The 18,390-nt window shown below is 32.1% G+C and overlaps 1 protein-coding gene across 2 annotated transcripts in view; it reads right to left on the bottom strand.

Annotated features, from left to right (window-relative positions):
* LOC118202926 (uncharacterized) overlaps positions 1-18,390 on the bottom strand; it is a 169,766-nt gene that overhangs the window by 19,458 nt on the left and 131,918 nt on the right. The gene's annotated exons all lie outside the window — the stretch shown is intronic.

Below are 18,390 nucleotides of genomic sequence, written 5' to 3'. Positions count from 1 at the left end.
GTTGGACAAAAACATCACTAAACTGAAACAAACCGAAATAAACTAAAATTAAAATTGTTGGATTAAGAATACTAAGAAAGTAAGATATTTTCTTCGTAAATTATTATTCTCTGAAATAACGGCAAGTTCATTATTATTTAATATTAATCAAGATATTAATTCTGCTTTAAAGATACGTAAATCATTCTTTGAAATTCTTTATACTTTCGTTTCTTGATATAAGAAGCTGAACTGCTGTTAAAATTTGCACCTCATATATCAAGTTTCTTGCAAAGAAGCTTAATAAACTATTGTACTGAAAATGAATAAGATTTTAAGCAATATTTTAATGAAAGGATTGTAGGATTACCAATAGTTTTACGTTGTTGATAATATGAAGTTCATTGGAGTTTATTCTTTATTCGATTAACAGATGTGTGTGCTTAAAACCCTGTCTTGAAATTTGTATTTCATAGAGAAATTTAAGGCAAAAAAATGACAATAAATGAAACAAAATGTAACGAAGTGAACATTTTTCATCTTGCGTTCCAGTTAAAAAACATATAAACTAATGTCTTTTATATTACTTTACTTCAATAATTGGATAGTTGACTCACTAAAACATAAAAGAATAGAACGCTTAATTAGTGGGAAAAATCTACGGAGGTAATTCATTAAATCTGCGTATGGATGTTTCATACATTTTGCCTATTAATTGTGGTGCCGATATTGTTTGGATATATTGGTATGCAATCGATCACATTTTTGGATGAAACAGTTACCAGCACTCTTAACAAGCGATTTCTAAACTGTAGCAAGTATTGCTTTAAATTAAAAATGGGGGACCTGGAAATGCGATCGGTATTTACATTCCTTACAGAGGAATTGGAAAACCAAAAGAAATCTATGAAATATTGTTGCCATATATGATTATTATAGGCTTGTAATATTTCGTAGGAAATCTCTGATCTAAGCAATTCAAGCGGAGTAGAGAATACATTGAAGATGATCCTTGCTCAAGCTGCCCATTGAAGGCTTTCTAAAAAGACGTATTCGAAAAATAGAGACCATGATTATGGAAGACTGTCACGCAAATATGTATGGTAATAATATCGAACATGTTGAGATCAGCTAGCACATCATCTTCAAATGTTTCGATCATCTTCAAATGTTTGACGATGTCAAAAGTGAATTCTCGGTAAGTATCCGAATGCTGATAAGAGATCAGTAGCTGTGAAGAGAATTTGGAGATGCCTTTTTCATATGTATCGTATAGCAAATTTTCAGTTTATATGTTTATCCTTCATGACAATACTTCCGTGAAGCGTTTTTGGTACAACGAAGGCTGTTATTACATAATGCGGTTACAAAGAACTTTAATCGCCTTTCGTGAAGTAAAAATTTAATCCCTGGTGACAAAATTTTATTTCGTTGTTGTGAAAAAACAGGATATCCTGATGCTGGTGATTTCAAGGCCGCAGAGACTGTTTGGATATACAGCCAAGATGACGTCTTTTATTATGAGAGCATCTATAGACTAGAATTAAATTAGAAGTTATGAGTTAATATTTTGGGAAAATTCGATCAAAAATCATATAATATATTCTAATTACATTAACGTAACTTTCATTCTAGTTTGTTATTTTCAAATTCAGATAGATATCTTATTAGGTACTTTATGTATGACTAGCTCCAGGATATCACACTTTCCAGGGATACTGTCAGTGATATAGTAGGAAAATGCAACGGGCAAACTGCAAAGCAGAACAGATAGAAGACATTGATTGATTTGCGAAATACACTGGGTATACATACATAGGAAAGGGCTAGCGACGCAAAGGAAAACTTGAATGCATAAAAAACATTTGTTTCTTGCAAAAGTACCCGTATGAATCACAGTCAAGCATTAACATACAGTAATAAATATATACAGGAATTTTTTTCAGTGAACGCTAATAGTAATATGCTGTTTACTGTACACATAAAGCATTGCCTAGATTTTGCTGCACACTATATCCGAGATTAAACTGCGACTGCGATACTGCGATATACTGTATTGTATTGAGTTTCTATTGCCGGAGCAATACTTTCTAGTCATGCAAAGAGGTCCATGTGGAGCCTGGTATAAGAAAATTCCTTATTGAGTTTCCTCTAAGGGGAGAAATAACAGGAAGAAAAAGGAATACGGCGCAATTTTCGCCTGGGTTCAGGAGCTGACGCTAGCTATTTGCAATACTGGTCCAAACAAGAACAAGTCCAAAGTAGTTACATCTAAAAGTCTGTGAGATGCTCGTAGTCTGCTGGCGCTTCACTGTGATTGATCGAAATCTAGTTGGAATCTTTGTCAGAAGAGATGATGTGGAAAGATGCACAAGAAGCGTAAGCACAGAGTACTGACGAGTAACAATTAATTATTGGCTTGCCTAATTAAGTGTGCAGCATAAGGTCGGATGAACAAATCGTCCGGGATGATTTCATAGCTCAGAATATACGCAAAGTTAGCTTTACTGTTGGTCTTTGTTTTCCAGAAAAAGTTTCCATTTAGCTTGGATAAGTAGTCTTTAATGTAATTAATATGTAGATCGCGATGTAAATTTTCATTTCTAATATATTATGGGGCGTTCGTGATGGTTATTAAGATCTTATTTTGCAGAACTTGTAGCCGTTGAATTTCACTTGCCTTAGCACTTGCCCAGGCCGGGGAGGCATGTGTGATAACAGGCCTAACAATTGCAGTGTAAAACCTTCTTTTGCGTGCAAGGTTTAATCCAGAGTCCTTAGAAAGTAGTGGATAAAGCTTTTTCATAATGCCGTGAGCTTTTCCACACACACTGTTTATGAGTGCATTCCAGGTAAACAATCGATTTAATAGAATTCCTAGGTATTTTGCCGTACTTACAGTAGGTACTGTTTTTCCGAAGACATTACAGGTGAGGGGTCTGAGGTCTTGAATTTTCTGATGACTAAAACTTTTAACTTCTCCGGGTTGATCTTAACTTTCCATTGTTGACACCATGCTTCAATATCAGAAATAATCTCCTGAAACTTTTCCAAGACGTGATTTGGCCGTCTAGACTTCGCGATGATGGCGGTGTCATCTGCGTAGTATGCTAACATAATATTAGGGTCTTGTTTGAATTTTGGGAAGTCATTTACATACAAAATATAAAATATTGGTCCAAAGATACTTTCTTCTGGGACACCAACGCAAATTTGATGTGGGTTTGAACTGAAATCTCCTTGCAGCACTGAAAAAGTTCAGGAGTTCAAAAATGAGCTGAGGATGAGAGAAATGTCCAGAGGAAAATTCAAATTCATGAGCTTAAAAGTAAGTCCTCTGTACCAGAAGCGGTCAAATGCTTTTGCCACGTCTAGCATGAGGATAGCTGCATTAGTTTTGTTATGTAAAGCCGCTCCAATATATTCAGTGATTCTGACTAACTGATGAGAAGTGGATAATCCTCTTCGAAAGCTATGTTGTTCATCCGCCACGATATCGAAGAAAGGTTTAATTCTATGGTAAATGATTCTTTCAAGAATCTTTCCCAGTGTCGACAGGAGGCTAATTGGTCTGTAATTGGTCGGTTCATCGGGACGCTTGCCTGGGTTTTGTATCAGAAAAATGCTTGCATGCTTCCACGGGGTTGGAAAACATGAATGCATCAAACAAGCATTGTAAATGCTATTCAGCTTGGTAATTAGACGGTGAGGCAGGTTCTTCATCATTCTGTTCGTAGTTTTATCACTTCCAGGCGCCTTTTTTGAGTTGGTGTGCTTGATGATATCGTTTATTTCTAAAGGAGTAGTGAGTTTAATCGTGTTTTTGGAGTGCTAATCTCAAGCCATTCTTGAACAAAATTATCAATATCAGAGTCATTATTATTCGGAATTGCATTCGGCGTGAACTGCTCGCTCAGATGTTTTGCGAAAGTGTCCGCTTTTTCTTGCTCGGTATATGCAAAACTTGTGTGTTGTTTTGATTGGCCGAGAGTGGTGATAGACTCTTTTCAGGTTCCGAGCGAAGTTCCAGAATGAAACGTCATCCAGATTTAAGTTGTCTATTATGTAACTCCATACTTCGTTTCGGTGTTCACTGATGAGAGCTTTAATCTGGCTTGTGAGTATATTTGTGTCTGTCTTAATGGCCGGATTCCAATCCTTACTGTACTGTTTGCGAAGTCTGTTCCGTTGAGTAATAACTGCTCTGATACATGCATGAAGTGTGCCGTCCAGGTAATTGTTCGCTATTTCTGTAGTTGCATTTTGTAGGAATTCCTGAAGTTTATTGGTAAAAATTTTTACTGTAGCGTCAATGTCTGGTTTAGTCTTAAGAGAACCTAAACTGGATTTCGATGTACTAGCATTGTAGGTAAACTGCGACAGGTAACTGACGTGGTATAAATATTAATTTACAAGGCAAGCAAAATTATTCACCCCTCAGATAAAATGATATGCTTTACTCGCATGAATCTTTACTGCATATAGGGCAATATATGAAAGTGTTTTGAGCAGAATATATGAAAGTGTTTTGAAAACTTTCGGATCAACGGTTTCTGAGTGCCTCAGTTTCAAATTACCCCAATAACATATATTTACAAATATTCATGTCTTCTTCGGGATTTGAAATCAAGCTCTATGAGATGGCAGCTGACACGAATTATCATCACATCAATCGAAGAGACAGAAGGAAAACAGTTCTTTTGCCACTGGATGCCACTTATCTGTTTTAACCAAGGAGCTCAAGAATTGATCAAGATGTTTAAAAAGAAGCATGGTACAACCCATATTTTTCCTAGTTTGATCATAGCTATAAAAGATAATAAGGAATTGACAATGATGGATTACTGAAGGCTCTTTTAGTATCTTGCATATAGTCACAATCGTAGGAAAACTCACGTAATGAGTTGACTAAAAAACAATAAAATGTGCTAAAAAGCAATAAAATGTGCTACAAAACAATAAAATGTGCTATTTTTTTATCTTAAAAGAGGCTATTAATTTTGCAAATAATTCAGGAGCCATTTCACTTTTAATAGATATTCCATTGTTACAAGAATTAGATGATGAACATATTGTGGAACTATCAGAGTTTTATTAAAACGTCTTCCCCGAAGGTATCGCTTATGGAAGGATAACTAACAGTTACGTAGCAATCTAAATAACCCAGTTTAGTCTGCTCTAAACTTTTCCTGATCTTAAATGTACGTTTGAGTGATTTTCTTGAATTTCAGAGTCAGCATTCTTGAAACAATTGTGGAATCTAAATCCGAATCTATGGGAAATATATGAAGATTTCAGAATCTGAAAAAAAGTCTTTCTATCGTAATAAATGCGTTTGAGAAACCATCTATTTTGATATCTATCGTCTCAGCTATTTTTTTTTTTTTTTGGTCTAAAAAGGTATGTGTAATGCTGATTACTATTGCGTCAGGAAACCTAAGCTGTCAGTTAGTAAAAAGAATTTCATATTTCATTCATAAAAATTCTTTTCAAATCCATAAACTGTGTGCAAATATCTGAATTTATGAGTTTAACTTTTAACTCACTGCATTTGATATGATAATATATTCCAACATTCCAACAGATGCATTCAAAATGCTTGTAATACAAAGTTCAATAGCTGCTGTACTTGTTACTATGGGGAGATTTTTAAAAACAATAAAAAATACGGAGTACGGTTTCTTTGTCGGCAAAAAAAAGTTCTACGCCCATTAAATGACATCAGAAGAAACAACTGGATTGCCTTTGTTTAGTTTACTTTACATTAACTTTCTATCGCTTGATGTTTTAGAAATCGAAAGAACTTGTTTTATTGACTAAAATGTGCATTTTGAATTCGAAATCCTGCACTGTTCCTCAGAATTCATGTGTAGGTAATTTCCTTAGAGATTTCAAAATGTTTTCATGACTTTTCTAACTTCGCATAATTTTCTTCTGATCTACAAAACAACTTTTTTTAAAACTTCTTTAATCTGAATAAAAGCAAGTAAAGAACTATCCGTTTTGCAGGAATGAAGCACAGTTTGCAAATGCTTTGTCTTATTTTTACAAACCACTTTAAGCCGTTATTTAGGTAACCTATCTCCCAAATTCTTAAAGTGTCCCACTGTTAAATTACGCTATCGCAAACAAAGAATATGGCTCAGACATTGACTATTAAGACTTCCAAGCTCTTCTATAGTATCCAACATAGTAGATGAAATTTTTTAGCTTTATTTTAATACTAGATTTGAAAAACACAAAATTAGGAAGCGGGATAAAATTTTAAATTTTATATTTTAAGTTCTCATTTAAATTTTTACTTCTTCTTATCTCAAAAATTAGGCAGTGCACTATTGTCTCAAATTTTCTTTGCAAGCTATATCGTTAAGATACTGAGTATTTGTTTTAGCTCTAAAATAGAAATGACTTTTTTTCCATGGCCGAAAAAAATCAGAATAAAAGATTTCTTAAACAATGGAAGAAGAATTGAATAACTAAATTTTATATTTTATTCACATGATTAATTATGAAACTGATAAAAAGATTAATTGCCTTGATTTTTGTCTTACCTTTATAATTTAATCAAAGAAACGAAGACTCTAGCTAAAACATATTTAAACATATATTTCGAAATAATACTTTAATAATAAACTACAACTATGAAATCAAAACGTACAAAAACGGACTTTATGTTTAAATAACGTTAAATTCGAGTTATTTCATAAAATACGTTAAATAATTGCAGCCATGATGTCTACTGCATTAGGAAATTAGAAGGGGAGGAGAAGGAATCTCTGAAAACGCCTTCATCCAGATCCTGTATTATTGTCAGGCAGCTATCTCGATCCGAGATAAAATCCTGCCGAACAAGTTGGTTTTCGTGTTTTTTCTCATGCGAAAATTGAATACGAGCAAGTTTCTTCGGAAAGGTCTTTCACAAAGACGTATCTCTTACAGGTAGATAGCCATCATGTGTTTTGATTTAGAAGTGCCATCATGTGCGACTTTTTGACTAACCAACTAATAACCGAAATGCAGTGATGGTTTCATTCAGCTGTTTTTGTGCGCTAGAGATAAATTTCAGGATATGCTACCAGTAAACAAGGCTTAAGATTAGTAGTGTTTATCTTACGTATAACAAAAAGGTTTTGATAATTAGCAGAAGAAAAGGAATCATTTAAAAAGTGATTTTATCTGTATTTATGAGTATAGTTGATTCCCGATTAGCTGGGAAAATACCGAGGTCGACATCTACGGTTCACTCAAAATCACGAGCAATGAGAGGGCAGTTAAAAAGGTGCAGGAAAAACAAATAACCCATGTTGAAATTAACAAGCACATACTGTCAAAAATTAACTAATATTTTCAAGCAATTTAATCTGGAGACATTTACCATGCAAATTAAATTACCTTTAACATGTGATCATTATTAGATCTTTATCATGTGAACATTTATCATTACTATTAGATCATTTATTAGATCGACATATATCATTATTATTAGATGTTTATTATTTATCATGTGAATTAAATGGGCATTCAAAATTCTGCCTCTCGTTTTCTCCCCAGTTTTCTGTGTATAAGCTGTTTGTTTACTTTACTCTTACTTCTATCGATAAGTCAGAATGAAAGAGATGATTAATGGCTGTATACTTATTTTAAGATTGAGCAATTTCCTTTCGACGGATAATTTAATAATCATCAGTCTTTATAGGTTCCATTTCACATACAATTAAGTTGCGTGGATAAATACAATTCAACAATAACTATTACCATATTTCCTTTCCTCACGTATTCCCATCTTTTTTTTACTAGTTTTACTGTCCAAAAATCCAGAGGGAAAAATTGTGCGAGTAATTTAATTTCCGAAGGGCTCGGTTAAAATAAAATCTTAATAATAGTATATAAGTAGTCATAGATAAACTACTGAAAACTATCACGATAAAATTTTTTAAAAAGAAACGTACTTTCCAATAAGAATATAGAGTAATATTAGCATTACAATATCTAATTAGATATCTTCATTTCTAATGCCCTCTAACGTGAATCTGCCGTCCCTGTTTTTGCTCATTGCTTTTCCTAGGCCTCAAATCATTCAGTGCTACTGGAACTGTTGTTTGCTACAGCTTGTAAGTCGTAACTATCGCTATCGCCTTCGTCACCGTTAAGTCCATCTTTCCGCGCATAATGATCTTCAGAACTATCAAGAGCACTAGATATCCCTGTTTTCTTGAAGCTTTTCGCTATTAACCCTCCAAGTGGCCGAGCCGTATATATACGTTCAACCAAAATTGTGCTCTAAGCGTCCAGCAAGCATATATACGTCCAACCAAAATCCTCTTCTAAGCGCCCAGCAAGCATATATACGTCCAACCAAAATATTGCTCTAAGCGGCCAGCAAGTATATATACGCTCGCGTTAGGATTTCTTTCCCCCAGCAATTTCGACGTGAGTGATTGCACTAATAGGCTCCCTGCTGGGAAGGGTTTCGCTTTTCTGAAATTTAGCTTGTTATTTTGGGGTTGCTGCACATAACTGTTGAGTCGCCAAACATCTATGTTTTGTTCGAATTTTTAATACTGCTATCGAATTAGCCAAGACAGCAGAAATACTTTCAACACGTAATGAAAGTAAAAATGGAATTTATTTCTTCATCTAAAATCTGAAATGGAAAATAAAAATAATTGAATAATAACCGCTCTTCAACTAAAATCTGGTTTGACAGTTTGAAGCTAATATATAAATCCAGAGTATTTAATCAAAGTTCCTATTTTTTAATTAGAATCGAATATCCGCAACACAATAAGTTGAACAGAATCATTAAAATAAATTTTAAAAATGTTAATGATTTAACGTACCTTAACATTTAATGAAGATTTGTTTTAATAGAAGCATATCGGTATAGTATTGAAAATTTAAATATACAAGAGATGTTTTAATCACAGACTTTTGACAGCATAAGACTGATATTAACGTTATAAACATAGAAACATCTTTATTTTCGGAAATACTAGAATAATAAACATGTTACAAGAATTTTAAATAATCGTAAGCTTTAAACTGATACTCGTTGAAACCAGGACTGACGTCACAGCAGGAGCGGTATAATAAAAAGGCGAGAAAATTTTTAGAATTTAGAAAAACACTGAGCAGCAAAATTTAGGGATGGCAAAAATTTTGGACTTATACACAAGGTAATACACAAGGCAGAGGCATTTAGAAGCTGAAAATGTTTTTTAATTTAGTAATGCACCGCAAAGCAAAATTTAAAACCTTCAAAAGTTACGCCGATCGGCAAAATGCCTAGCGCCGGCCATGGTTGCTACGCCTCGACGTATGCTATCATATGTTAGAGGTTCTGAACTTTATTAAGTAAGCACAGTAATGAGCAGAGTGATTTTTTATTAAATATAGAAGTAAACGAGTAATAAAATAAATATTATCATTCTTTTCTATACAACTTTTCCTTAACTTCATTTATTATTAAAATTATTGTTATTATTATACCAATACCAGCTACTTATGGATCTTTCACTACATATTTTAAAGGCGATAACTGAATTCATCTCCCGCAGTAATCTATAGTATAATAAACATATATTTAAATAGCTTATTGTTTCGTATATGTTTGGGAAAATGGCCTAATTTTCATAACAGCAATCTTACAAATAATAAGCAATTTAAATCCGAATAAAAATATTTTATTATTCCAAAGGGCGTTAGCCCAGAAGGGCTGTTAATTTCCTTTTGGCATTTTGCGTCGATTCACTTTCTGCGTTGATTCACTTTTCAAACTGTTGCCATCAAATATTACAGCCCTGTATTATATTTAAATAAATTAAATAATGAAGAATTCTCATAAATGCATGTATGTTTCTCGCATTGTGATAAAACAATGGTACTTAGAGACATCAGATTTTGAATAGCGTAATCTTCCACCAAATATGGTCATCTGGAAACCCTAATTTGGAATTTGTTTTATTATCGATTTCATATTTTGGAACACTGTAAGGAACTCTTGATAAACAAACTCAACGATTTCAAAGTGAGCAATGACAATATTGTACGGGGGGGGGGAATTATCACCAACGCTCGAGACTGTGTTTCGGAAATTCTAATGATACGCTTATTTTAAAATTATTTTGCGATATTGCTGTTGAATTGAATTCTATGGTTTAAGTGAGACGAACATAATATTTAATAAATGAAAGTAACACACAAAACCTTAAAATTGGGCGTAATGTAAAATCTGAAAACGTTTTCAGATTTTATTTATTTTTTGTTCTCATTAAAACTGCAGTTGTGACGTGAATACCAGCAATTTTTCTTACAAATTCTCTCTATAAAGATGTCTACCTCAAGGTAAATAGCTTTTCCGTGCATTTCCATTTAACTTTATCAAATCTGTCTACAAACACAGACGTCTAGTGATTATCTGAACAGTATAAAAACGTAGTCGTTTAATACGTATGCGTAAAAAAATGTTATACATATTTTATTACAGTGTATTGTAAAAGGTGTTGCTTAAACACTGTCATAAAGCAGTGAATGAGAAGAAAAAAAAAAGAGCTTCTCACTTTTCATACAGCTGTTAACAGGATCATTATTTTGTTTTCAAACAGAGAACGAAATTTTCAGAATAGAGAATTTTCAGAGGATGAAATATGTCGAAAGAAATTAATGGTGTTACCGCAATTTCGGTTTGCGAATTTTAAAAAATCCATACAATATGCACAAATCTATAACAATCACTTGAATGATTTTTAATACCCAATTTAGAAGACAGACCTGATATTTGATCAATATGCTTTCAGTTTTATCTTCTTCTCGGTATTAATAGATTGAATACGTAATTCAATTAAACTTTTCCTTGAAAGCATCAATTTCATTTGTAAATGTTTTGCAATACTAAATACTAATATTATTAAAATTCTCAGCCTTAGTAAAAGGCCAACCACTGGCAGAGTGAATAAGAGTACTGTAATTGTGTTAAGCCGGCGTTAAAATCCCAGAGAATGAGGTGGTTACTTAGTCGTTTTTGTATTTTTTTTTTTTTCTCATGAGCAATGCGAACACGAGCTAGTTGCCCTTGAAACATCCTCCTCGTATGCGTCCTTTGCCTTAGGGTAATAGCCCTCGTATGCTATATCAGGTGCGCTGCAAACTCGGGAAAGTTTATATTCTTTCATTATAGTTAATTAAAAAAGCAATTAAACCCAATAATACTGTTTATGGATGTTTCAGAAGTTATTCAAGACTTAAAAAAGCATACTACTAGTGCCTTTTGTAAGCGTTACTAGAACAGAATTTTTGATAGGATTAAATTAGATCAAGAAAATTGCAATCTATTGGCTAGCATTAAAGAGAAACAATTAATTCCAAATTATCATTCATTTCAACATGTTATGGACAAATCTTTAATTAAAAAATACGTATTTATAACAAAAGCAAGATCAAAAGAGGAAAATATTTCAATTTGATTGTGAAGAAGTAGAAAAATGCAGTAAATTTTTCGTATGCTTTAAGAATTCTTCAATTTCATAGTATCGACCTAGCGGTAATGTCTCTGAACTAGTAGTTTGACCTAGGTTGAAATCCTAGTGAACGAGTGGACTGCATGGGAGTTTTAATGGTTTCCTTTTCTGTAGCGTGAATACGAGATATTTTGCCTTCAGAAGTCTTCACGAAAGCATCCTTGTTCATAGGCAGATAGTTTTAGTCTCTTAGGTAAGAAGAATCGTAGGTTACCTCACTTGCGTAAACAAACGAAAGTGAGTTCTCGCTCTAAATTGGCTCTTATAGACTTTTGCATTAATTTAAGTTTAATGTAAATTTGAACGTGACTGTAAAATTAATTTTTTTATGTCACAAATATTATTAAATTTATATAGCATAATCATTGGTACGCAAGTGAGCTAACCTGTTCTTCTACGGACTTTGAGTCATTACGGCTTTTGATGGTGCAGACGTGAAAAGTGTACATTGCCCTTTGCCGGGATTTGAACCCTGGAGCTCTCGAATACGCGTCGAGTATGCTTCTAATTACACCGCGATGGATTACGTAAAGGAGGGGGGAAATACCTTATTAATTAAACTAACTATCATAGTGTCCAAACTCTGCTATTCTATTCTAAGCAAGGCATTGAAGAAAGTTGCTCTGCAGTAACTCTTATTCTCGAAGTAAAGGAAAACAAACTACTGAAATATTATGTCTTTTGATTGTAATCAATTTTGAGTTTTCCTCGCTTGGAAATATAGTTATTTTAAAGAATTTTTTTTTCCTTTTATGAAAAAAACGATCTACTGTTTACTGAGATCAATGTAATAGGAAAAAGAAACATAATTTATCATATCAAATATACATGAAAACAATGAACAAATTAGAACTCACTTCAGTTATCTGCAATCAATGCATATATTCTCTAGGAATACATCAAAGATGAATGCGTTGATTATATAATGGAATTCACGGATTTATATAAGATTAAAAGCACTTCCTTTATTAGGGACTTGAAAACGATATCTAACGACGCAGGTGTGGAATTGCAATTAAAAAGCGCATAGGATAAGCGATTTTGTAGAAGAATAACAAATATCATAAGCTTGAATTATTTTGTCGGTTATGGAACTTAGAATTTCAAAATTGTGAACATTACTGATAAAACAGTATTAATAATAATAATAAAATAATATTTAAATAATAAATTATAAAATGTTATATATATTATTAATAATTATTTAATAAATAATTATTAATAATATATATTATTAAATACTCATTAATAATATATATTATTCAAATAATAAATTATGCAATAAGAGGCGTTTTTTTTAATGTTTTGTGCGTTACCTTTATTTATTAAATATCACGTTCTTCGCACTTAACCATAAAATTCAATTCAACAGCAATATCGCAAAATAATTTAAAAATAAACAGATCTTTAGAATTTCCGATTCAGAGTCTCGCGCGATGAAGGTATTTTTTTTTTTTTTTTTTTTTTAAATCTCTTACAATGTTGACATTTCTCGCTTTGAAATTGTTGAGTTTGTTAATCAAAAATTCTTTAATGTCTGACAAAATATGAAATAAATAGTAAACCAAACTCCAAATTAGGGCTTCCAGAAAAGTGAATCAACACAGAAAGTGAATGGACACAAAATGCCAAAACGAAATTAATATCCTTTCTGGGCTAATGCCCTTTGGGCTAAAATGAAACTACACTATGAATTTTTTTTATTTATCCAAGTTATTTACATTTGCAGAGTAAAAGAAAAATCTGAAAAGTTTCAGATTTTAAATTACGTCCAAAGGGACTTTTTTTTAACATTTTGTGTGTTACCTTTATTTATTAAATATCACGTTCTTTGCACTTAAACAATAAAATTCAGTTCCAGAGCAATATCGCAAAGTAGATTTAAATTGAGCATATCTTTAGAATTTTCGATACACAGTTCCGCGTGCTGGAGATAAAAAGGTTTTTTCTGTACAACATTGCCATTGCTCGCCTTTAAATCGTTTAGTTTGCTACTCAAAAATTCGTTAAAGTTTTACAAAATATCAAATCGATCACGAAACAAATTCCAAATTTCAAATTTGGGCTTCCACATACCCATATCCGCAGTAGGATTACGTCGTTCAAAATTCGATGGCTGTATGTACCAATGTTTTATCACAATGCGAGAAATATACATACATTTATGCAGATTTTTCATCATTTAATTTTTTCAAATATAATGCAGGACTCTAACATTGGGTGGCAACAGTTTGAAAATTGAAACGGACATTTATAGTGAACCAACGCAAAATCGCAAAACGAAAACAATAGCCTCCAAGGACAAAGCCCCTTTTGAACTAAAAAGGATATTAGTGAAAAGACTTAGACATTATTCTTTAAATTGTTAAGCATTATACGTTAGATTAACCTTTGAGAGAATTTAGGGAATGACGTAAGAGTTTCACTTATCATACAGTGTTAAAAAATCTTTACTGTCCTTTTTTTGTTTGTTTTGTTTTTAGTTTTTTGTTTTGTTTCTAAAAATTGTTGCAACAAACTGTAGTTTTATTCTTGAAACGTAATTCTAACTTGAAACAGGAATGAAAGCTTGAAAAAAATCTTCAAATGAAATGGCAGATACTTTCTCACGATTCCGAAAATCAAAGATATATATCGTCTGCATCTTTCCTTTTGGATACAGGGCCAAGTCAAAATTGCTTGAATGCGGCGGGAGCGGGGGGGGGAACAGAAGAAAAGGCTTTACTGTCCTTTTTTTGTTTGTTTTGTTTTTAGTTTTTTGTTTTGTTTCTAAAAACTGCAGTAGGTTGTCCCTGCCTTTTCTTCTTTCCCATTCTGTCTGTTTCATTGTGACTGAGGGTAATAAAATTTCCCGCGTTGCTGGAGAAGTTGTCCCTTCATCTAAATTAGGTTGCAATAACTGTAACGTTTTGGACCCCCTTTTTTTTCCTTTTGAAGGATTTTCTAAGCTTTCACATTAAAGAAAAATTCTGATATTTTGTATTTCCTATCTGTTGTCTAAAAGTGTGTAATACAGAAGATGTAAATCCTTAGTTCAATTTCAATCAAATTTAATCATATTAAAATTATTATTTTCTTAAATCACTGAATAATAATTTACGATAAAATATCAATCATTCGTATAATGGCATATTTTAAAATTTTTACGTCGTTCGTTTTAGAGTTTCGGATGACCTCTTGTTGTCCATCCATTAAAAGTATTATCCACTGAACGATGAGTGCGCATTCAAAACATAAAAATTTTAAAAAGTAGATGAATAAAGATTTTAATTAATTTTGGAAATAGGTATAGTCTACACTAAAAATGGATAAAAAATATTTGAGCTATCTTATTCCAAAAGCGTTAAATTTCTAAAAGCATTTCAAAACATTTTTGATTGTTGCTATGATAAAATAATACGAAATACCAAAAGCAGATTTTGGTTTTTGAAATAAATTACTATCATGAAACTACATTTATAATCTACATTTATAATATTCTGTTGCATTCTGATGACCATACTTTAGATACTCCTTCCAGTTTTTAAATTAAATGTTGAATAGAATTGCAGATATAAATTTATGCACAATGAGAATGAAATTTACGTATGGTGGAAATAATCATACAATACTTGCCACCAAGAATAATTCTATGTAACAGAACAGTACTTCAGGTTCTGCATATAAAACTGTAAAATGTTAGTTATATTATAAAATGTTCAGGAAACATCAAGAATTTCACTTTATTTGTAATCATTCTCATTCAGCGTTGCAAGTAAATTCATGGTAATCATGAACTCCATGTGTGCAATTTTCGCTCAATCAATCAATCGAGCATTTTCAATTATTAAATATCCATTCATTATATATATCATTTCCATAGTAAAGTTCTCGTTTTCTTCTTTACTTACTCAAAAAGAAAGCTAGAAAAGTACATCGTTCGAGAGTCCTCCATTTTTTGAGGTATATTTATCGAATTCCATTAAATTATTTGTCTAATGTGTAGTTAAGAGCTGAAGGTTAAGAATTATGCAGTTAAGAACTTTTTTGACTGAGTCAAATTTTGAAATAAATTTCTGATTTGCTTTGCCAATTTCAGTTGCTTCTGCAGAGTCGTTTCTGCAACGTTAGTACAATATTTCACCGAATACACCGAGTTTTCCGATTTGGTATTTTTATTCTGACAGAAAATTCAGTGTGGGTCCATAAGGTTCAAATTTTTCTTTGTGTTTCTAACCACATTATTAGATTTAAAAAGACATGGAGGTGCTTCAAATTACAAAACGAACAAAAGTGTAGGAAATTAAAAGATGCAAAATGAAACGTATTAAAAAATCTTTTTAATTACTCAGTTTTCAGAACGTCATTGGACGCCTCGGTTTAAAATGTAGCTAGTGGGTTATCAGGTCAGGGTATTTGGATATGACAAAGCACACGACGGCTGTCCTAAGGGAAGGTATATTTTCGAGGACGACTTGCTCAGCGAAACTAGGTCGTATTCACATTACACAAGCAGAATGCCACAAAATGGTCTATATAATAACAACCCGCTCTTCTGCGCAATAACCTAGGTCGAACTACCAGTATACAACTGTTTACTTCTCGACCACAAGTGGAGCCCCTACTCCACAGATCACGTGATTTAACGAAACAGAAATTTTTTTTCATTCTTGATTGTTCGCTTGATTGGATTTGATGCACACAAAGGCTACATACCTAAGGGAAGGGATGCCTTCATGGAGGACCTTTTAAGGAAAATTAACTCCCATTCATGCTATACAGTGGAAAAATCGCTTTTCTTGTTGAATTGAAATTTTAAGCTATAGCTATCCTGGGTAAGGAAACGAAATTAAATAAAAGAATTTACATAAAGTTCAAAATATATACGTTAAAGTATATGTGTTTTAATTATAAGTGTTTAAAAATAATGAGGACAAGGATCCTTTGAAAAGTGTTGTATGATTTTGACTTTAGTATCATATGATCAGAACTGTTGGGATAATTTAAGAATTATTTTTTTATTTTTCAATGCATTCTGATAAAACTTGCATATTAAAGATTTTATATATATATACATATGCATGTATGTGTAAATTTCCACACAGAGCATGATTTCAAGTATCATATTTTTGAATTTTCAATATAGCAAATTAATAAGAAGAGAAGCATGCCAATATAATAGTTAAAATTTGTAAAAAAGTAAACTTTAAATTCGCGTAGATTTTTAAATAAACATTTATCAATTTCAAGAGCGAACTGGCATAAGTCCTTCTTCAGACGCGAAACAGATTTACTGCAATTTGCCTGCTCAAGATTGCTCTAGAAATCGATAGTGTATTATATCCTTACGTATTTTTTCCCCTATCGTTTTAGCTGCAGGCTCCGTAAATTAAAAAATATTCCTGTAACTTTCCCCTTCCTCAATGCGTTCAGAGGATGCAGTCCTCTAAATTTTAAATTGGATTCGTCCACGTCGTGATTGTTTTCATCTTATTGACAAAAACAAATCCCTGCAAACTACCTGTGAAGGTAACGCGAACCTTTCCCTTCTAACTCTTGAAATTTATGCCTAATACAAGAACCGACGAATAACAGCGAAGTAAACCCGAACTGACATTCACTCTATGATTTATCTAACTCAGCTACACATTCCTCTTCTCTAATTATTTACGGATGTCTTGGAGCCTAGGAGTAGCAGCGACAACTTTAAAAACGGGAAAGCATCAGCTTTAACACTGTACAGAGAAAAAAAACATTTCTTATTTAATGTCATATAATTTTATCTAACACGATTCAAGACACACTTATTTCAAGGCATTTTAATTTAATTCTGAAACTATATTTCCGTTCAAGAATGTGTTTCTAGAATTTATAACAAAAAAAGACGCTTCTTTAGGGAAATGTTTAAAAACAGTTTTAACTTTGAAAATACAGCACCTTAAAACTGAATTTTAGATTTTTTCAGTGCACTAAATTAGGCAAAATTCTTCTCAGTTCTACGTTTATTCGCACGATAGTTTTAGTCTTAATTTTCATTTTAAGTTAGAAATACTAAAGCATTAATAAAAGAAAGTGAAAAAAAACTATATTTTGGAAGTTTTCTATGCGTATGTACGAATTTAGAAAAATTTCAAGTAATTTATCGTTTTTCAGTACATGATTTAAAATCATCATTATAAACTTTTAATATGGAAAAGGAATTTTTAATAAATAAAATCATTCAAAAATCTAGATAGTAATATAGTTTATCTGAAAGGAGTTCATTTATGTGCCGGCTTTTCACTTTAGACGATCTTTTATCATTGCACTCTACTTCATGACACAGTTTTCTTTCCGCAAATCTCTCCAGCGACGGGGGGAAGGCATTGAGGGTCTTAATGTAGCAAAGAATATTTTATTTTTATCTAAAAAAAGTATTTATAATAACGATGAATAGGAAGCTGAGAATTAAAGTTAAGATTTTGGTAGGAAAAAAAGAAAAATGCAGAACTTGTAAAAACTGAATGGTATAGGAAAATTTTTAATTTAATATTCTATCATATAAATTAGTTGTGATCAACGTTCAAAGTTACCATGTAAAGAAACATTTTTGAAATTCAAATTTATCTCAAATAGATTTAGTAATAATTCAAGTCAATGTCGTTGGAAAATATTCATGCTAACGTCATTCAGAAAAGATTATTGATTAGAATATAAATTGAAGTAATTAAAAGATAAAATAAGTAAAATTAGTTGTTTATTAAACTATAGGCTAACGTAATGCATTTTATTTAGTACATAAATTGTGTACGTTTTTATTTGTATAATGCGATGAGTAGAAAATTTTGATGACCGTATCATTTCTCTGGGCCTAATTATTAGTTCTATTCTTCTTCTTGCTACGTAATACAAATGAGTAATGGTACAAAGTTATGGT

The sequence above is a fragment of the Stegodyphus dumicola genome, chromosome 8, assembly GCF_044657685.1.
Source record: "Stegodyphus dumicola isolate Sdum_Otavi_A_Nest chromosome 8, ASM4465768v1".
Lineage (NCBI taxonomy): Eukaryota > Metazoa > Arthropoda > Arachnida > Araneae > Eresidae > Stegodyphus > Stegodyphus dumicola.
The sequence above is the reverse complement of the archived record's forward strand: the minus strand, read 5'-3'. Positions and strand labels throughout refer to the sequence as shown.